Raw genomic sequence first — 21,935 nt, forward strand, 5'->3', positions numbered from 1 at the left:
TTCTTCCCTGTGAGGGTGGGGAGGCCCTGGCACATGGTGCCCAGAGAAATCGTGGCTTCCCTATCCCTGGAAATGTCCCAGCCCAGGCTGGAGAGGGCTTGGAGCAACCTGGGATGGTGGAAGGTGTCCCTGCCATGGCAGGGGTGGAACTGGATGAGCTTTAAGGTTCCTTCCAATCCAAACCATTCCATGATAAACTCAGCCAGTATTTGTGATCTACACTCACTTTTACCAACACTGTTGTGTCCAGCCCCTCACTTCCCAAAGACAGTCCCAGCCACAAGAAGAGTCACTCAAAACCTTGGGATGTTCCACATTTCTGCCGCTATTTTATTGTCTGCCTTTGCTGTACTTCTAACAGTTGCTAAGAATTACTTTAACATCAGCAAACAATAAGCAACAAATGTTTTACACATGACAAATCCTTTGCCTCTGGCGTTTTCAGAAGTTCACATTTTTTCTCACGCAGCAGAGCCTGGGCTTGGCTCTCACGTCAGCTGCTGCAAAGGTTACAGGAGAAATGAGGGACCCTGTCTCCCCTCAGTCTCCTTTTAAAACCAAATTGATTGCTCTTGGATGGGGGACATTCCCTGCCTTCCCATATGGAGAGCAGATTCTATGTGTTGAGCATGCCTGTGAGGTAATATTTCAGCTGAATCTACTGTCTGTCACATCTGGTATTTTGAATAATCGGTTAAGTGAACCATAAATTAAATTAAGCCAAGCCAGTGTCATAAACCTAAAGTGCATTTCCAAAGGTTCTCCCATATGAAGAGGGAGCTGGCTTTAGAGGGCTTTAACATCCTGACTCTGAGAGCCTTAAAACTGCAAATAAATCAACAGCCTGTGTGCTTGTACCTGTGCAACAGCCCCCCAGAGTGGATTAAAATTAAATACTTGTGAGAAAGTGACAACACAGATGGATTTTCCTTCATGGACACCTGCCACGAGTGAAGGGCTTCTGGTGGTGACAACTGGAGAAAGAGACTAAAATGGAAATTAAAATGGGAACACCAGGGGAGGCAGGATGCTGATGGTGCTGCCCTGGGCCTGCTCTGGTGGCAAAGGATCTGCAGGAAAGGTGGGCTGGTTTTATCTGCCTGACACTGCCATGAGTGACTGGTGTCCAGAGCAGCTGCTCCCCAGAGGGATTTTGGATGTGCCCCAAACTTTCCTCCCATCTCCTGGAGCTGAATCGCTCCACTTTCAACAACAACAAAAAAAAAATCCAAAGAAACAAAAAAATAATAATAATAAAAAAAAAAAACCAAAAAACAAAAAACAAAAAACAAACCAAAACAAAACAAACCTCCCCAAAACAAACAAACAAAAAAATTTAAAAACCCAAAACCAAACAAACAAAAAAAACCCCAAAAATTCCACAAATCCACACACAAAAACAAAACAAAACCAAACAAAAATAGTCCACCAAAACCCACCAAAAAAAAAATAAAATAAACCCACAACAACCTCACAGTCAGGGAACAAAAGCAGCAGCTCATTTGTAAGCTTGTCCTTGGGAATGCTCTCCACAGCCTCATGAATGCAATGATTCCAGCCAAAGGATTGTCTTTCCCTGCACCTCTCTCAGCCCTGAGCACCACGTTTCACCAATAAAGGGCTAATGAACCACAACAGTTGTTCATATGTTTTCTTACTCCTTCTCCAAAATGTCACAATAAATCTATATTGCCAGATAACAGCAAGCAGATGGATATTGTAGCTCCTAATTTGGCATAGGTGTTCTCAATCAAGGCAGAGATTAATTCTCCCCAATGATAACCAGCTCTCCAGTTTGTCAGGAGCCCATTATCATTTTCTGAAAGGTTTTTTCTCGGGACAAGGGTAAAAACCAGCTCTCTTTGTCCTATTGCTTTATCCATTACCAAGAGAATGAGGGATGGATTTCTGGAGACAAGGTGAATTAACCACAGAAAATGACATGGCAAATAAGCATAGAAACAACAGCAAAAAGTTCCCAGAAACACTCTTTGATGGAGTACTGGGATTCATGGAAAGTATCTCCTGTTGCTTTGTGAGCAGCTCAGGAATACTTTTGTTAGGATTATTTAGTCAATGATACTGAAAAATATTTTGAAAAACAGATCAAAACAAATGAAAAAGCTATTTTCTGAGGTATGTCTTGCATAGAAAAAAGAATGCATCTTTTTTTTAAAACCTTCAAACTAAATAACAGAAGAGAAAACAAATATGGATTTTACTAGCTGGGAAAAATAAAATGGGGCCACAGTGCCATTTCTCATGACATGGAAAAGAACTAAAATTTGTAAGTGAATGTAAAATCTGTCAAATTCAGCGAGCTTTAGTCCTGACTTCCAGACCCTGCCTTGTCCCTGGTCCTGCAGGAGGTGTGTAGCATCTCCAGGAATTTACATTTCCTCACTGATCTTCCTCTGATCTCATGATTCCATTAAATACTCCTAAAAACATCCCCTTAAGGTATTTGTTACCCTTGAATTTTGTTTGCTAATGAGCTCCTAATTGTGGCATAGCAAGTTCATCAACTATTGCACTTCTATAAAACAAAGAGGTACCGCAGCTAATTATTTGCAAAACTCATTATCAGAGCTCCGCTGCTGCAGAATTTCGTAGGTGTTGAATTTTCCAGCTGACATCCTGCTGCAGGGATGAGGGCTTGAACAGAGGTTTTGGAGTGATAAAACAGCAGTGAGAGGGGTGTGGAGTTCCTGCTTTTCCTGCATCTCTCACCATCTCCAATGGGGCATTTCAGACACCCCCTGGAATCCAAGGAAATCTCTGCACTGATCCTCATGGGCACTGGGTAGGGTCAGCACAGGTAATCGACGAGTTTCCACTCCCTGCACACTAAAGAAGAATATATTAGCAGAAAATTAATAGCTCAGTTGGTTATTGATTAACAGAAATGCTACAGAGCTCTTACCATTTCAAATTGCTGCTGATGAATGGAGAGGGAAGGGAATGTAAGGAGGGATCTCAGTGTGTGGGAGCATCACAGAGCAGGGCACTGCACAGTCCTACACCCTGGAAATGGGGAGCACCCAATGGGGAAATGAGGAACCTGAACTGCAAAATGTATTTCTATATCAATCCTGGGGCTAAACACTGCAGGGTTCTGCCCTGTGAAAAATGCGTATTTTATGATTGGCTTTTCGCAAATATTAAAATGAATATTATATGTGTTGTGTTAGAAAGTAATGCTGTATTAATTTTTTTAAGTAGTGTGTTAAATATAGTTTTAAGTTATAATGTTAAAATAGAAACTATTCTATGTAAGATACTTTTTTAAAGAAAGGACTTGCAGTGAGATAGCAGCCACAGGACACCTGAATCTTTCAGAGAAAATGAATTTATTGCTCTCTTATCAGAAGAAATGAACTTCTTCCTGCCTCGCTCGGCCCTGAAGATGTTGTTAGGATTAAGAGGAAGAAGCTGACACTGACCAGACAGAATCCTGTGTTTGAGTGGAATTTATGCATCATGTATGAAGTGTATGAATATGCAACAGGCTGTTGTTTTTAAGGGTTAATCCTCTGTTAACGTGGGTCCTTTTTTGGGCTTATTTTGCCTAGAAAAAGGTACCCGGACTGTCCCTAACTTTGTTCTTATTGTCTCGCATTGACCTAATATCAATTGTTCAAATTTTTATTACTCTAATTATAGTACTATTTTTATAACAATTTTATTACTATTAAACTTCTAAAATTTCAAAAACAAGTGATTGGCGTTTTTCACATGCCCCAACAGGTAATTGTGATTCTTTAATCAGCTGGGTGAATGTTTAGTTCCCTTTCCTGCCTCAGGTGTCTGGATTGAGCCTCTCTAATTGGGAAGGATCCATCCCAAAACCATGGTGGATAAAAGTCACTCCTGCCCATCCCCACCTTTCCTTTCTACTCCCTGCTCCAGTGTATCAAGGTTAAGAAATAATGAATAATCAATAAGGCCCCGTCTCCACCAGAGAAAAATGTTTCAGCCTGAACATGAGAGCTGAAGAAGATTTAAATACAGTTTTGTGCCGTCCACTCCAGCTTTGCTAATGTGGGCTGTGAGTCAGCATCCTGTTCTAAATCACTGCAATTGCCATGTGCTCCAAGAAGAAGCCCAGCAATGCTCCCACAGCCCCTGGGAACTCAGGATTCTGGGAAGGGGCAGAAGGAAGGACTGAAGGGAAAGAATTAAAAGAATTACTGATGCTGCTCAAGCACTCACCCAAAATTGTGCAGATTGAATCAGCAAGTCCCCTCCAAGGAATGCCTGCATGCAGAGAAGCCAAGCAGAGCACCTTCCAACCCTGGCATTTAAATGGTATTTAAATGGTAAGTGGTAAATATGTATATTAGTATATATGTGTATTTACTCTATATATAGAACTGACAAACCATTCGAACTGTCTCTTTGGAAAATGGGAGAATTAGCTTTCCAAAACTGCACATTATGCATTAGACTAAAATGTTTTGGAAAGAGGGATGTTTCTGTCACTGACCACTGGAAGTGAACAGGGTTTTTGCTCCCTGAGCAACGTGTGACAAATCTGCCCTGCAGTGAGGCAAAGAGACTGAAAAAAACTTGAGAATCTCCAAGGTAAAACTATTCTATTACAAAATCACATTGCTATGCAGCACTCATTCCTCTGCCTATTTAAGCTGAATGTGAATGCAGGCTGCTATAATCTTGTATTATAAAGAAAGCACTAAAAAAAACCCAAAAAAGACATACCAACCTCTACTACAGATAGAATCAAAACAGGTTTTAATTATTTGCAGGCAGTACTTTGCCATGTACCACAGTTATTCATTTATACTTAAAAAAATAATAACCCTACTCTATTTGATAGTTGGTGATACTGAATTAATAATTTGAGCAAGTCAGGAGGAAGTTAATGTAATCCTCAATTTGCTTTACATCTTCAGAGTCACCTAGGGCACTTTACAAGGCAGGTAATATTATCACAGCTGGACACCTTGGTAATCTTCTGAGCCCTTTTTCCTTTTCAAAATAAATGTTACAGATATACCGTGATACTGCTAAAATAGCTGTTAATTTACTTCAAAAGATGAAAGAAAACAGGTGAATTAACACAACTTCACCACACTGAACAGAAATTCCAGCAGGGCACAGCACAAATGGGAGATCCAAGGCTGAGGATGGACCAGCCATGAGAATCCCCAGCCACATCTCCCTTTTTAAAGGGAGGTTTGGATCCAACTCCTTCACCCTGGCTTTTTGTTTGCCCTGTGATCCAAAGCTGTGGGATTTGTAGAAGATGGCAGAATGCTCCAAAAGAGCAGGTTTGGTACTTGGAAACCTCAGCTTGGCTCTTTGAGGCTGAACCTGAAAAGAGAGGTGACAAGGACCCCAAAATTAAACTATTCCTCTCTTCAGCCTGGTGTCCACACTCTGGAAACCACTTGGAAGCTTCATGGATCCAAAATACCAAGAGTAGGATGGGCTGCAGGAAACCACTGCCAGCTTTCTGTGTCCAATGAGCCAAATGCTTGGTTTAAACCTGTAAAAATTATGGGGTTTTTACAGAGGACAGATGAGAGATTTGCTGTGAGCTGGGAGAAATCCTGCAGCCACCAAGAGCCTGAGCAACACCGAGTGCACCTGCCCAGGTGGGGCTGCTCATCACCTGCAGCATCTTCAGCTCCCCAGGACGCCACAGTGCTTCCTTATGGGCACCAGGTAAAAAATATTCCTAATGAAACCCACAAAAAAAAACCACTATTGAAATAAGTCTCAAGGTATTTGGTGATCCTGTTTATCCCTATGTTGCCTCCCAGCACTGTTCAGGACATCTCAAAGTCAGTCCCACATGAACATTCCTCTCAGACTCACTCTTTAATTTCTATGGGATACTGTTGCCTACTCTTTAAATAGAACTTTGAAAAAAAATTAAAATATATATAAAACTCATTTACACACATTTGCATATCAGAAAAGCCTAATCAAAACCTCCCTGATTTCCATGTCAGCTGTCATAGTTGTTTTAGCAATCAGCAAGCTTATATAAAAAAATAAAACCAAAATATATTTGTCTTCTTACATAAACTGTTATAGCAATGTAATGGAAAAAGTTAGATATCTAAATGGCACTGTAAAAGCTGGAATGATTGATTTCATAACGTTTCCAGGAATTATAAATAACCTTTAAGTGTCTCCACTGCTTTGATTTGCATAAGCAATTGAGAGTTCATTAAGTGGGGATTAAAACAAAGCTGAGGCAGTGCTGGGGACTTGGTCTGAGCAAGGACCTGGGTCGGTCAGTGCTGCTCCAGCCTCAGCTCTCTCAAAAAGCTGCTGTAGATCAGGTGCTGAGGTTTTGGTGGTGGGGAGCCAGTGCCAGCCTGGATCAAACAGCACAGATTCCCCTGGGGTTACTCTGAGCTGTGGAAAAGCTGTGAAAATTATGTATAAACCAGGGTGGGTTCGCTTGAAACAGCATGGATGGGAACTTTACAGGACCTCCAATGGAACTTGGAGTCATGGAATATAATCACTAAAGCTGGGAAAATCCTCCAGGACCATTGAGTCTGAGCTCCAAAATCACTGAGTCCAACTGCTAACACTTCATAGGAAACTCACAGAGAACTCCCCAAAACATTCCAAGCATTTTCCACCCCCATCAAGGCTGGAATTTCCCCTTGGTGAGCACCTACAAAGCATCACAAACACACACAATATTTTGTATGTTTCTTTCCTGCCCCTGTCAGAAATGAGAGGCTTTTTCTCCTTTGGCTCTGAGCTGCAGCTCCAGGTAGTGGTTATGGGGCATGAAAAGGGAGGATGGGAGCACAGGGGAAGGAATGAAGACAAGGCAAGATAATTGAAGGTACCAGTGCACTAGTTATGTTGCATATATCTCATATAATTAGTATTAATAAGCTGTCAGTCAGAAGATGTAGTTGTTAAAAGGCAGTTTCAATGGGGGAAAATGATAATTGAACTCCTCCATGTATTTGTCTGTATTATTTATTCTCTCGTTTTTTCAGTTCGCTGCCACAGGTTCATGTTTAGCAGAAGTGAAATTGAAGGAGTAAATGGGATTTTTTTGTTTATTAACTAGGAAAAAAAATTAACCTCTATTGCTCTGAGTAGGGCCAGCCATAGCAGGGAGGCTCAGGGAATGTTCTCTATGTTTTCAAGCCACAACTTTGCATTAATTCTGTTTTGATATAAACACTTGTTCCTGTGGTACCTGGCATGGTACTGCTGCTCCTTTATTCTCTCCTAATTCTCTACTCACTCCAGATGCTCTGCCTCATGATTTAACACTGCAGTTCCTAAAGCTGGTCAAATCATGTGCACTGAATAACATATTCAATAATTCCCTTCCTTTTTTATTTTAATTTTTCAATTGTCTGCAAGCAGTTTACAGTGTTTCCCAAAGCATCTGTAATGAGGAATTAGTCCCTAAATATTTTATACAAACAGTTATTTAGGCTGTATCTTGATCAGAAGCACTTTGCTGCGGATTCAGCTGGGACAGAAGGATTTGGATTGGATTTGTACTTCTGACTGTAAATTGGCCACATGCATACAGCTCTCTTTCCCTGCTTTGCAAAGCAGCCCCCATGACAACACTGTGGTATTCCAGGCTCCAGAATTCCAGGTTAAATTAGCTGTGATTGCTCTGGAATATCCCCAGTACATCACCTGCCCTGTAAGTATCCTTAAAGCTCAGAGCTACATAAAAATATCCCATCCCTATTTTACAGAGTCTGATGTGACTTTGGCTGCATGAAGGAGCTATTTACCTATGGAGAAATCCTGAATTTTTACCCCAGTGTCAAGAAACCTGGTCAGAGAGCCTCACTCAGGCCAATTTATAGATGAGAAAGTATTGGTGACACTGGCACAGGTTCCTTAGAGAGGTGGAAACCCCATCCCCAGCAACATTCCTGGTCTGGATGAGGCTCTGAGTGACCTGATCCAGTTGAGATGTCCCTGCTCATGGCAAGGGGCAAAGGAACACCTTTAGATGTTCCTCCCAACCCATTCTGTGATTCTACATTGCATGGTTCCTCTCAGGAGGTGCTCCAGCACAGTTCCCTGCCTCACTTGAGGAGCACTGGGAGTTACTGTAAACACCAGGAATTTCTCTTCTGTGTGTCACATAAATAAGAAATGCTGCTCTTTTTTGGTCACTTGCTGAATTTAAGGAATCTGTAAGTCATAAACCCTTGGCAGCTTGGCACAAAGGCTGCTCTGACTACTTCAACCCTTTCAATTTGTTCTACAATCCCAGAGGAAGTAACTGAAGGCCTCCTTGGGCTGGAATAGCTCCCATCAGCTCCTGGTATCGAAATGATTGAACTGGTAACATTCTTGAACTGGTAACATTCCAAACAAGGGATAGGAGACAATTTCTGACTCAGCTACGGAAGGAAAAAGTAGATCCTAGAAAAATATGGGAACTGGGACACTTCCAGAGCCCTGCCCTGTGCGGTAGCCAAGGTGGGGCTGCAGAGGCCAAGCTCTGGCCTGGGCATATCCCATGTCTCCAGTGGCCTGATGTGACTAATTTGCACTGCTGTGGTTGGAGGTTTGTTTGGAGAATGCTGATTGTTTCCTAACTCTAATTAATTGTGATCATTTGTTGCAGTTGGTGAGCGCGAGGCCTGTTGTGGTGTTGTGAGGGCCCCAGGATGAGGTGAGAGATAAGAATTGACCCCAAGTTCTCAGAAGGCTGATTTATTATTTTATGATATTATATTAAAAGAAATTATACACTAAAACTATGCTAAAGAAAGAGAAAGGAGACACCAGAAGGTTAGACAAGACTGAATAATAAAAACCCATAACTGACAAGAGTCCGACACAGCTGGACTGGGATTGGTTATTAATTTAAAACAATTCACATTGTTTTTAATTAATAAAACAATGTTCTGCTCAGCTGAACAGGAGGATCAGAAAGGCTCAAATCCATCTGCACCTGTCTGGAATGCCTGAGACCCCATCAGCCCCAAAGCCACACACTGAGAATGGGCTGCTGGAGCTATTTGGGACCTCCCTGTGGTGACTCCTTCCTTTCCTCCTCCTCCTGCCAGGCTCCAAGGGTAAAACACATCATTCTGGTGTTTTAAAGGACAGGGAGGAGAATGGAAAAGGAGTCAATGTCCTTTACAGGCTTTTCACCTTTTCAGGATGGAATATTTGCAAGGAGCTTTGCATGGGGGGACTTTGGGGTCATTAAATAGCTTGTCCCAAAATTACAAGAAAGGATCCAGCTGAGGCACAGCTCAGCTCATTTTCAGGATGCATGGCTGCTCCTCATCCTCCCCATCCCTGGGGGAAACAATCACCACCCCCTGACAGAGCAAGAGACTCCCCAAAAACTGCTGGGGCTCCTCTCAAGCCACTGCTGATACAGGAGCTGACCCCACCTCTGGAGCCACAAATCCAACCCATTTTCCAAGCTGCTTATTTACACAGGGACAAAAATGATTTTCTCCTAACCAGGTTTTCTTGTGTCAGTCGTTTAACATGTTCCTGTGGTTTTTTCCCTCCCTTTCTTATTACCTTTTCTGATAGTAAAGACGTTGCAGATGGGCATCAAACTGTGCAAAATGTAAATTATGATTGGGTAGAGTCAGAACATAAAAAATAAGTTATTTGGATATATATTTTTTTTTCCTAAGGACCACAGCACATATGGCATGCTAAAAAAATGTCTCGTGTTCATTAAGGCTAAATGAGACAGGTTAGAGAATCATGGGCACCAAATGGAAAACTTGGGGAAAAAAATGCTGGCTGGCAACTCATTCTGCTGATAATATTTTTTGGATGTTTCCCTCCTGCCCTCTCTCCCTCATTTTTTTTTAAACTGCAAGGACATTTTTGCAAATATTTCACAAATATCTGATGGCTGTTGCTTAGGAATCTGTCCTCCCCGCTGTGCCTTCCTCATTTGAAGGTCATAATCTTCAGTTTGTGAAATCATAATTATCTGGCTAGCCAGTAACTCTGATGTCACAAATGGAGGATTATGATGACTTCAATGAAAAAAGCAGCAGTGGGAGAAAATGAACTCGGCCACTGAGAGCTTGTTTTCCTCCCCACCCCTCCAGAAAAAAAAAAGGGATATAGCTGAGAAAAATATCAGCAGAATGATCTCCAAATAGACTATTTTCTGCATGGCATCAGTGCCTCTTTCAGAATATGAAGTTAATTTCTGCCTTGTGCCAGTTTAATGCAGGCTTCCACTTTATTTTAACACATAGCAGCTCTTATATTTAATGTAATAGCAGAGTCTTGCTACTTCTTGTGGAGCTCATACAGGGACCTCAGAGCTCTTCCATAAAAATGAAACAAGCCTCCCTGTAGCACTCAGGAAAATAAAATGGCCAAGATTCACCACAAGGTCACCTAAACCCAGGGCTTTACTACTGCCAGATAATTCTCCACTGTATCAAAAAATATGACAAATAAACACTGTCAGATTAATAAAGTATTTAATGGCCAACCCTCCTTATTGCTTTTTATTAAGCATCCCTACCAACCTAATGCTAAAAATTCACTGACTTAGTCAGTGTCAGATTCTCTCCCCAAAAATCACAGAATCCAGAATGGGTTGGGTTGGAGGGGACCTTAAAGACCTTCTAAGGTCTTAAAGACCTTTTAAGCACCTTAAAGACCTTTTAAGGTGTTTAGTTTTTTAGTTTTGACCCCCCTACCATGTGCAAGGAAACTTCCACCAGAAAGGGAGTGAATCTTCCACTAAAAATGGAGGAGAAGAGAGACCACAGCAGGGCTGGGACCATCCTGATGCATTTCCCAGACCAGAAGACACATAAACCCCAGACATTATTTGACAGGGATGGCAGCACTGATTTTCCTCCAGGACAGATGCTCTGGGAACATGATTCAGCAATTCTGAGTGTCATTGTTTTGAATAAAGCTATCAATGTTTCTCCTGCGGAGTTTGGAATGCAAGAAGATTTCTACTGTCACTATAAATGCTAGTGCCTGTCTCCTGGGCTTCAAATAATGTACATTTCAATGTTCCTGCCTGCTTGAGTGAGACATTAAATGAGCTATATTCTGAATTCTTGATGTTTTATAAAAATATGAACTAATAGTGCAATGGCACAATTCTATTGTCCCTCCCCATTGCTGCTCCAAAGCAGCACTGGGACCAAGCACAAATCTGGGTGGATTCTGCCACAGGGATGAGAACAAAAATACTGAATGCTGGAGGTTTGGGGGGGGGGGGGGGAAATGCAATTCCCTGATAATAACCATGTTCCCTGGCACTGGGCTGTGTAACTCAGAGGGGAGTAAGTGGCAGCAATTGCATGGAGGTGCCTTCCAAAGGTGTCTCACAGCAACAGCATCCTCAACTTGCTGGCTGCAGAATTTGGTGGTGAAGGGGAGAGGACTGGGGGAAATAAAAGCACAGCAGCTGTAGTGCCACAGGCCCCTGGCCCCTGGAATATGTTAGCAGAGCACTGTGCACACACCATTCTCAATCATTAGGAGCAGCATATGGTGGGTTGGTGCTGGTGCTGCCTTTCCCTGCCTGCCCTGTTTCTGCTCAAGGTGTGAGTAAATGAGGAGAGAGGGAAGCTGCACACGTGAGCAGAGATCTGCAGGGGGAACAGCCATATGGGGTCAGGAGGATGTGTCAATTCTTTGCTGCCACATCTTCATCAATTGTAAAAGCTCCAAAAAATTATTCAGTTTTGTGTCTGTGTGGTCAAAACCTCCCTGTGCTTTTTTCTGTTCTCACAGCAGCTGAGAGACCGAACAGTGGTCACAAACTCCCAAAGCGCAGAGCACAACACCACATTTACAAACAAGGTGACAACAGCTGGGATGCCTCATCCAACCCTGAGGGCACCCCACAACCTCTCTCTGTGTATTCACAATGCAGAGGTTTGTGAAATCAGCCAAAAATCCAAACTGCTGTCTTTGAGACAGCCAAAACAGAGTCAGACAAACACCCTGCATTATGCAGGGAGGCCCAGGGGTGCCCAGAAGTGGGAGGTGGGTCCTGAAAACACCTTTCACATGGGCAGCTCAGCAGCAGCCGCGGCTGCCACTGAGGATGGCAGGCAAGGATCAGTGTTGGAGCAGCAGGAAAAAACACAGGGATGGAGTAGGACAGGAGTCCAGAGAGAGGCACAGGCTCAGAGCACTGCACAGACATCAGCTGAGGCAGGTGTGCTGCCAGGAGCTGGGGAACACAGGACCAGGACCCATGGGGGCACTGGGAACCCGCGAGATGTGCACAGGAAAAAAGAGCAAATCCATTCACCTCTGTCCAAAGCAGGAGTGTGGGTTTCTCCTAACATTCAGACTGCTTTTGATGCTGTGAAAGGTGGCATGAGAAATGCCAGTGCTGCCAGAGGGGCTGGGGATGGTGACAGGCACTGCTGCAAGAACAACTCACAGTGAGAGCCAGAAGTGACACTGGGTTTGGTGTCACAAGTGTGGAGTTAACCTTTGCCACCTCCCTGTTCAGCCCACTTCCCCCTTTAATGAAGCGGCTTGATTTATGTATGAGTCATTTGCCTTCATAAGAAATTTATTAAGTGATCATCTCTTTTTGCCCCCTCCGGATTTGTCACCTGGAAGGTGGTAATTGATGCTTGAACCCACTGTGGTGTGCCACTAAAGGAATTCCAGCAGCACCATGGGTTCCCCATCAGAAGTGGGGACTCCCAGCACAAGAAAAACTGCCTCTGATGCTGATGGCCTGGGAACTGCAGATTATTTTCACTCCCTGGATGGCACAAGGCTTAACAAGAGCTGGGGAGCAGCACAGCCCTGCTGACTGAAATGGGGTCTGGCTCCAGCTGGGTTCAGCAAACATGAAATCCAAGGAATTCAGTGAGGACCAACTCCATGGCTAATGTCAGACGTGTTTCAGCACACTGCTGAATCAGATCCTAATCTCCCACTCCCCTGGCATCCCAAAACATGGAAACAATACAACCATGCCAAGAATATGCTATAAAAAGAATTGCTTTTCATTTAAAAAACTGAGTTGTAAAACACCCATAGAGTTGCAATAGGTCTTAATCTCCCTGCAAATGTCATTTTACATTAGATTCTTGTTTTTCATTCACAATTTGAATCAAAAAAGTACTTCTGTTTTAATTAGTTTTATAAATTTGCTGAGCTAAATGAATACAGCAGTAAAATCAAAACTGCAGAAAATGTGTGTAATCTCAGCAAACTGCATTACTTCTGGAACAAATTGTAAACCTAAAAATTAATTAATTAAATTTATTAAAATAATTTGAATTTAATTATTTGATTAAAATTATTTGAAATGCCAAGATGTGAAAACTGTGAATTAAGCTGCCACAGAAAATCTACAGCTCATTTTAATAGACTGCAATAGCCCCAGCTACACAATTCCCTGCTCCAGAGAAATCAGCTGGCTGTGTGGAGACAAGCAGTTCCCACGTGGCCAAAGAGAGTGGAAGAGTTTTAAATTCATTCTGTGACACCAACTGGAGACTTTTGTTCTAGATGATAATCTCAGTTTTCTCAAAACCCATTACAGTCAAAGCACAACATAAATGACACTTCCTTCCTTGTGATGGCTCAGTGTCAAAGCACTGTGAGTGATGGATTAGCAATGTTTGATTTCAGCTTCCAGGGCATTAATAATCATGGGAAATTGCTCTTATAAGCAGGGTTTCCTTGCCCACTGGCTGCTCTGCAGATTGCTAGGACAAAAACCAACCTATAAATGCAGAAATTGTGTTTCAGTACAGCTCTGCCAGCTGGCCACTCCATTATGCACCTAATTCCTTCTACTTGGGCTTCTCAGTAGGGAAAAACCCCAAATTCCTAAATTGAATACACCTTAGGAATATCAATTTAATTAAGAGGATGACAAGAGGAGATAAAGGCAGGAGGGTGTTTATTACCAGAATAAATTTCTACCTGCACTGCACTGATACACCTGTCCTTTTATAGATGTTTTCTAGTGGGAAAAACCTGTGCAGTGCTGTGGAGGACAGCAGCACCACAGGTACCTGTGTGAGCTGAGCCAAGGGGACAAAAATTTCACTCTGAGCTGCAGGAAAGGGAGCAGAAGGTGCAAACATTCACACACACACAAATTCATATTTTTCACAACTCAAGGTTACTTCCATGCTTAAAGGGTTATGGATGGAGTTAGTAATTCTGGATTCTGCACTAAAATTACCTGGGAAAGGGTGCAGCAGGTGAGGAGCTGAGGTGGAGCAGGGGATGGATGAGCCATGGTTGGGGTTCACAGGGAGCCACATACAAACTCTCTTTACAAACTCTCCACACCAGTGCTTCTCTCCGGTTCATTGAGCACTTCCATGCACACCTCCAGAGCTCCTCCAGACCCCATGGATCTCCCTGTTGGCTCCAGCATGGTCCCACACACACACAAACAACAGCCCAGCACCCTCAGATGCTTTATTTAAGAACATGCACGCAGACGGTTCTCTAGAAAGCATACTCTATAAATAAAACATGTTTAATAACCCAAGAAAACCAAACAAAATAAATAAACCATGCTACTGACTGGCAACCTCCTCTGCAGAAGAATCTGTAGAACACTTTCCAGGGTTTGCAAAGTGCCTGCCTGCAAAATATTTTGCACGATACAGTGCTATTCCTTAAGCAGCTGTGATGGGCCACATGCTGCAGCAGCTGCCAAAATCCCTGCTGGACAGCTCTCCTGCCCTCCAACCAAACCTGCTCAAATTCAGCTGCAGCCACTGCTCCATTTTATAACTGCAAGGTATGATTTATTAGGAAAAAAATAATGATGACTGTGTTTTCCCACTGCTGGGAGTCAGTGTGGTGCTGGTGAGGTCAGGAACGCCAGGCCAGCCTGTGCCAGCTCACTGCCCAGCCTGACAGATTCCCTACAGGCCATTAAGGGAAGCAGGGAAGCCTGAAGTGCTGAATGATGTTCTCACAGCTTTATATTTCACTTCTGGACGCTCTTCTCACCTGCAGAATGGAGTGACACGAGTCACACTGAGGTCTGAGCTAGTTCTGGGTTTATTTCCAGCTCTGGATGAAGGACTGAAGCCACCCTGCCCTGTGCTGATGCTGGAAGTGATCAGGCAGCTTCCTGCTATGAGGAAAAGGGTGGGAGATGGGGAAGCAGGCAAATGTCTGGTCCCAGCAGGAGGGAGATGTGTCCCTGGGATGCAGCACGAGTGCACCCTGCTGAAAACCCCTCTGAAACTGCTCTGACAAGGCTCTGCCTCTGGAAAGGGGCTTCTTCACTTCAGCTGCTCTGTGTGGGTGGGAGGCTCATTCCTATAGGAAGAGCTGGCAGGATTGAAGCCAAGTTTGTAGGAGGTGATTTCCAGAGTCAATTTGTTCTTCCCTGCCCTTTTTTTTTTTTTCTCTGTATAAAGCTGAGCACACAGGAGAAGAACCAAATCCAATTGAGCATCACCTAATTTTGCTCAGAACAGAAGCTCCCTTTCATTAAAAAATAAAAATCCCTTGTAATTCCATCCATGCTGCAATCTGGTGAATTACCAGAGTGGATTCTGGACAGAAAGCTCCTGCTCTGGGGTGAGCCCTCATTGTTGGCTCCCTTGCTATGCACTGCACACAGCTTGCCTTGTTTCACAGCCAGAAGCGCTGCTGCAGCTTTTTGTCCTGCTCTCCCCCGATCCCAGCCCCTCTTCTGCTGGATCTGTAAGTGCCAACAGGTGGGAAGGGGCACGGGGAGGGAGAGGCTGCCAGGGTGCTCCAAAGGACCATCTGTGTGGGCAGGGACTGCACAATCCCAGCCAAGGACACGGGAACATCTGTCTGCCTCCAGCTCTTCACCTACTGCAAAGGTTACGCACCAGCGCCGTGCCAGCTGTGCCAGCACCAGTTAACACAAAACACCCCAGGAGCAGCCTGTGGGGACATATTTCTGTTGTCTTTAGCCATTTTAAAAACAGAAAATTCTGCCTAATTGAAAGCTGGTGTGCCCTCCCACTTCTCCCCGCACAGGAGGACTTACTGGGGTAACAATTTCCCCCATGCTCCTCATGGGTTTTGCTACAAATAAATGAAAGTTTCCTACTTTGCATCTTCCCTTTCCAAGACTGCTGCCAGCTCTGATATTTTTTATATTCCTCTGAGTAACTAGTGCCAAAATTTTTCGTGTCTTTACCAGCAACCACAGCAGCAGCCTCAGAGGACTCCTGCACACAGCAGTGTGAACACACTCCTGTGAGCACAGTCAGAGGTGTTTCCCAGGTGGCATTCAAGAGGCGAAAGATGGAAAGCTGTTTATTTACCTCTCTGGTCTAACATAACCTGGAAGGTTTGGGTCCTTTTTTAATGTTTAAACATCATGCTCTTTAAATGTCTTCTGTTAATACTTTATGGCCTTTTTAGGGAATACTTGGTGGAGGTACCACCTAAGGAATTCACAGAATGACTGGGTTGGAAGAGATCTTCAAGATCATCAAGTCCAACCCAGCCCCAACACCCCAACTAAACCCTGGCACCCAGTGCCACATCCAGGCTTTGTTAAACACATCCAGGGATGGAGACTCCACCACCTCCCCAGGCAGCCATTCCAGAACTTTATCACCTTTCTGTAAAAAACTTTTTCTTAATATCCAAACTATATTTCCATTGGTGCACCTTGAGGCTGTGTCCTCTGGTTCTGTCAGTGAAGCCTGGAGAAAGAGGCCCCACCTGAGCACAGGCACCTTTCAGGAAGGAATGGAATGTTCATCTCAAAGTCAACCTTGAAATGTGCCTCCTCTCATTTTAAAAAACTGACATTTTTTAACTTCCTAAAGCATCACTTACTATCATTTTTATAAGGCTTTTTGATGCCTATTTGTAACTCTCTGCCTTTCCAGGTTCCCTCCCTATCCCTCATCCCCAACGAGCTCCTCGCCGAGCGGCACCGCCGCGGTTGGCACTGCCACGCTCCCACCCCGCCAGGCTCTGCTTTCCAGGGTTTGTTTTCTACAGCAGCCACTGGTAAATGAGGCTGGTGTGACAGGCCACTGGCTGGATAATGAGTTCATTCTCCAGACCCACTGAGAGCAAGGTACTTCCCTGGCCCATCTGTTCTCACGGCACGGCTCCGGCAACGCCGTTTGCAGAGAGAGCAGCAAACACCTGGCGGAGCTGCTCATGTGCAACAGAGCCCCTGCAACACACACTGCAAAGCCTCCTCAGCCTGAAAATGGGAAGGGACAGAGCTCTGGGATCACTTCAGAGCCATTGCTGCAAATGCTTGAACTGGGGGGGGAAAAAATTTTAAAAAATCAGGAGGAACAAAGCCTCCAGAGGGCTGAAGCAACTCTCGTAGCACACACATAGCACAGACACAGTGCTGTGTCTTGGTCGCCTCTATTTCCTCCAGGTTTACTAAGAGAAATAAAAGCTTCAGGAAAGTCACAGGTCTGTAAACAGAAGTGGTGAAAAGCAAAGATCTAGAGAAAGCAGAACAAGAAATGGCACTTTTGTCCAGCCTTGACTGAAACTGGCACACCTGACCTCAAAAAGGAAAAAGGAACAAACCAGTTAAAAAGACTAGGTACCATCTGCAAATACTTCTAGAGGCAAGGAAAACTGGTACTATCTTCAATTTGGAGAAGGGATGAATAAAAAGTGATGGGGCATTGGTCTATTTGAATAATGAGTAATTTAATCAAGATAACGTGGGCTCTGTAATGTCCCACCTCCTCAGTAATAAAGTGTGGCAGCAGATGACTGACAACACCATATTTCAAATTGACTTAAAAAAAATTCCCTTTGTTTTTAAACACATTGTCCCACAGAAGGTGCTGCTGGTTGACATGAACAAGGGGCAGATGTGAGTGATTCATTAATGCCTGGAGGCTGCTGAAGGTCAGCAGAACATCCTCCCTGACATCCAACAGGACATGGTAACCATGAACTCTCGCGGTTAGGTTGGGATATGAGCCAGCTATTAGCAGCAGAGCTTGCTCCAGGTAAATCCTTCCACAGCTGCCTATTATCCCCATCACATTATTCCTCCTGACAGAGGCAGCACTGTCCATATAGATCACAGGTGCAATCCAGTATGGAAATCCTATTTAGATGTGCAATACATTACTGTCTTCTCCCTGGCTGTACTAATGTCTGAATTAAACTGTAATATCTCATGGCTGGAACCTTTCTTTAATTCATACTGCAGACCCCTCACACAATCTATGTGCTGAACAAAGTAGTAAATTCACCTTAACATCTTTATGCTTTCCCATAGTCTTTAAATCATTCATATCCAGACTTCCTGTGTGTTCTGGATTAGGTGGAAATGTTTCTAGCACATAACTTTTCCATTAATGGTTTTGGGGAATGAACTCTTTGAAGAGGAAGCTCTGTCCTTTAATCACTGGGAGAAAGAGCAATGCCCACACCCCACTGCTGCAGGATGAGCTGGAGAAGCCCCTGGGCTCTGAGCCATCCTGCAGTGAGGCTCCTCTGAAGAATGGCTGGGATCAGGCCTGAATCCATCCCTGGAGAACAGCACACACTGCAGATGGGTGGCTGGTGAGGTGGCATCAACCTCCCTTCACCTGTGTGCTTCCCCTGTATGGGCAAAGAAGCCTGGAAATCTCCCCTTTCTGTCACAAGGTGTGCTTCTGTGAGTGCAACCCTCCAGATGGACTTCCCTCTAACAACAAATGTAATTATTCACCAAGACTTGGTAAAACCTTGAGAGCAAGTTCAGAACAGGCTCCACTGCATCATCTGCAGGAGCTCAAGGGGGTGAACAACAGAGCTGCATGTAGGAAACCAAACACTCTGCACTGTACCTAATTTGTGAGACATCTTCCAAAATCAGCCTCACTGAGACACAGCAGGTTAAAACCACTACTAAGTACAGCATTAAAACACATTAAAACCACACTAAAGGATTTGGCAGAGCTCTCTAAAATTCAGAGGAAGAATCTTCCTTTGCAAAGACCCTGCAGCCTTTAGGGCATTGATGATACTGACTGTCCCTCTCTTTGACAGCTGCACTTTTCTCCATCAACTCCTTTCTAACCCAGAGCTAGAAGGTCCCACATCACTGCTGCAGAGCTGGAGGAGAAAGGGAGTTGTTACACTGTGAAATCCCTCAAGCTGATCTTTATCAAATGTGTTTATCCAGGACAGAAAGCCCCACAGTGGGGAAAAGCCTCTCTGCTTTTTGGGAGTCTGCATGGGCAGCTCTGGAGCCACCATGCACCAGGAACTGCCACGCCAAGAGCTGGCAGAAACTGGGTCCACGAGGCAAACTTCTCCTTTAGAGCCTCCAGCTCCTTGGATACCTGGGAGAAGGGACTGTACCAGCAGCTGACTGGAAATTTATCAAAAATTCTCATGGTTTCTTTCACCCAAAAATTGTTTCCAGTCTTGTAGGGCCAAGGGACATTTTGTTGAAAGCACAAAAACTTGCTTTTGAAATAGGAGAATATTGCAGGCAAATGTCAGCATGGTGCAACAGCACAGTGCCACTCTGTGTGTTGCTTCCTTAGATACTCCAAATTTCTGGCCTGAGTCCAGCCTGTCAAACACAATGGGTTCTCCCCAGTGCCATGTGCCACCACAGGTCTCTCCCTAATTCTGAACCTGCTCTGAGAGGGTTTGTCCTCCTGCAGTGCTCTCCAGCTGCTGCCTCCAGCCTCTGACCTTTTGAAAGCTACCTGGGAAATCCCACATTTGGTAAGAGACTTTTTAAAGCAAACAGTTTACATATGATTAATTCTTCCTGTAGACCTCAAAAAAACCTCCTTCCTGATTAGCAAAGGTCACTGAATCTCAAAAGTTAATGGCAGACACTTCAAATATATTACAGCCTTTCTCTAAAAAAAAAAAAAACTAAGTAAAACAGAACTGGGTTTGTCAGGAGAAAATAGATGTGGCAGAAGAAAAGGCAAGAGCTGGGTAGGTACAAACTGGAAAACTGATAGTGGAGAAGCTGGAGAGGAATAAAGGAAAAGATCTTGACAGAGCAATCTCAGATTCAGAGAAATAAATATATATCCAAACATTGAGTAGTGCAGGAGCTCCTGCTGGAGTCACTGGGTACTGGGATATTCCCTGAGTGTTTTGAAGTTGCACTTTCCCTATGAAAGACCCTATGAAAATGTGAAGAGATGGAATCCTCCACCTTCCTGCATGTTTCCATCATACCTTTCTCTATAAGGCAGCCATGAGTTTGCTACCCTGACTGATCCATAAAAAATTCATAACTGTTATCCATGCTCAATAATTCCAGTGTTAATATTTGGGTAATTTAGGAGTACCTTTCTCCAGCAGAGTTCAGCCTGTGCCACTGAGTGCAATGCACAGTTTAAGTGTTTATGACTAAAACTGTTCTCTCCTCTTTTCCTTCCCCATTCATACCTCCAAAATATTTTCCAAATTTAGTGAAAAGAGGAATTTGAAGAGAGAATCTCATTACTTCAAGGCAGAATTAAAAAATTATGAAATGCATAATGCCCAATTTATCAATCAAAGCAAACTCTGCAGTACAGACACACTGAAAGCCCTTCACTCTCTAATCGCTAATAGGTAACACTATCAAATTCAGCCCTACACTCTATTAGAATTGCAGTAGAAAAGCACTTAGTGTAATGCCCAAAGACAGCTCACCAAATACTGCTCACTTGGCTCAAAGACAAGGCTGGAGATGTTAATAATTTGAAAGCTTCCTTAACCAGTGTGCTTTATCAATATGCCCAGAAAATGAAATAAAATACCTACACACAATTTCTGTAGATTAAAAAAAAAGTCTGACTTGTATTCAGCCCAAGAACTGTGAGTTCTTTTCCCATATTTGTGAATTACCTGTGGATGCCTTGCTGCAGAGCCCATCATCTCCCCATTGCAAACTGCAGGAACCATTTCCATTCCTTCTTTCTGACCACATTAATTTCAGGCTTGCTTGTAGCAGGATGTTTTTTCTATGTCCTCATTTCCTAATTCCTCATTTTCCCATCAGTCTCCCAAGCACCACAGACATACAGTGTTGGCAGAGCAGTGATGAACTTCATCCAACCTTCTCTCTCAGTTGTGCCTTCTTTCCTTGTCCTCCTCCAAGGGAGGAGGCAAAGACACCAAACCTCTGTGAACAGGTCCAGTGCTCATGTCCTCTCTTTACATGTTATTTTCAACCTCAAACTTCAGATTTCCTAGGGATTTCTTACTCTCCAGAGTAAATATCACCAACAGAGCATCACTGTGAAGCACCCAGAGCTGGAGCAGAAGCACCCAGCTGCAGGCAGCAGCACAGTTGTGACAGGGGGATGTAGCAAACACCGAGTTTACACACAGACAGAGACACTGTGAGCTGGTGACAAGCAGTACAAAGACTTATTTGATGCAAAGACAGAATGACTGCATTGCTTATGTCAAAAAAAGATCAGTGGAAGCATAACAACAGAGCATTCTGCATGCTACACACACCGCATAAAGCACAAAAAATACTCTTTATGTTCCCTGCGCTTTTCTAGCCTGGTTTCTCAGGAAAAAAACAAGAGCTGTGCAATTGTTCTGTCACTCATTGCTTCCCCAAATAACTTTTGAACCTGTTGGCTGATCTCAGGTTTGACAGATAGGCTGAGGTCTCAAAGGGATCACATTCCTATCAGATGCGTGAAAATAATAGAGACTCAAACCGGCGCCTTTGCCGGGCTGCCCCCCGCGCTGTGCCTGCCTCTGCTCTGAACCCCAGGGGTACCAATTAGCCCACGAGCCAGAGCAGCTCTGTGGAGCAGGGAACAGCTGGGGCAATGCTGGAATTCTTGCTTACATCTTCAGACAGAGCTCCCAGCAAAAACATCGGTGCGTGTGCCACAGGATGTGCCGGGAGGAGGGATCAGCGCTCCAACCACGGGACACAGCGAGGTGAGAGCTCACATCCATCCTCCTCCAAGCACAGAAAGGCAGAGCAGAACCCCAGAATGCCAGCGCTGCCAGCCTGAGCTGGCCTTGGTCTG

At 44.0% G+C, this 21,935-nt stretch overlaps 1 protein-coding gene across 11 annotated transcripts in view; it reads right to left on the reverse strand.

Moving 5' to 3' along the window:
- The window catches only part of DAB1 (DAB adaptor protein 1), a 213,139-nt gene that overhangs the window by 190,146 nt on the left and 1,058 nt on the right, over positions 1-21,935 (reverse strand). For 5 of the 11 annotated variants that reach the window (XM_064719428.1, XM_064719427.1, XM_064719424.1 and 2 more), the window contains exon 1: positions 20,785-21,233. The exons of 2 other annotated variants lie outside the window; for them this stretch is intronic. The gene's annotated coding sequence lies outside the window, so the exon portion shown is untranslated. Of the gene's footprint in view, positions 1-4,212; positions 4,295-20,784; positions 21,234-21,935 lie in introns of those variants that run through there. 4 more of the 11 variants (XM_064719420.1, XM_064719416.1, XM_064719417.1 and 1 more) reach the window with 2 other exon arrangements.

The sequence above is a fragment of the Zonotrichia leucophrys genome, chromosome 8 (genome assembly GCF_028769735.1).
Source record: "Zonotrichia leucophrys gambelii isolate GWCS_2022_RI chromosome 8, RI_Zleu_2.0, whole genome shotgun sequence".
Classification (NCBI taxonomy): Eukaryota; Metazoa; Chordata; class Aves; order Passeriformes; family Passerellidae; genus Zonotrichia; species Zonotrichia leucophrys.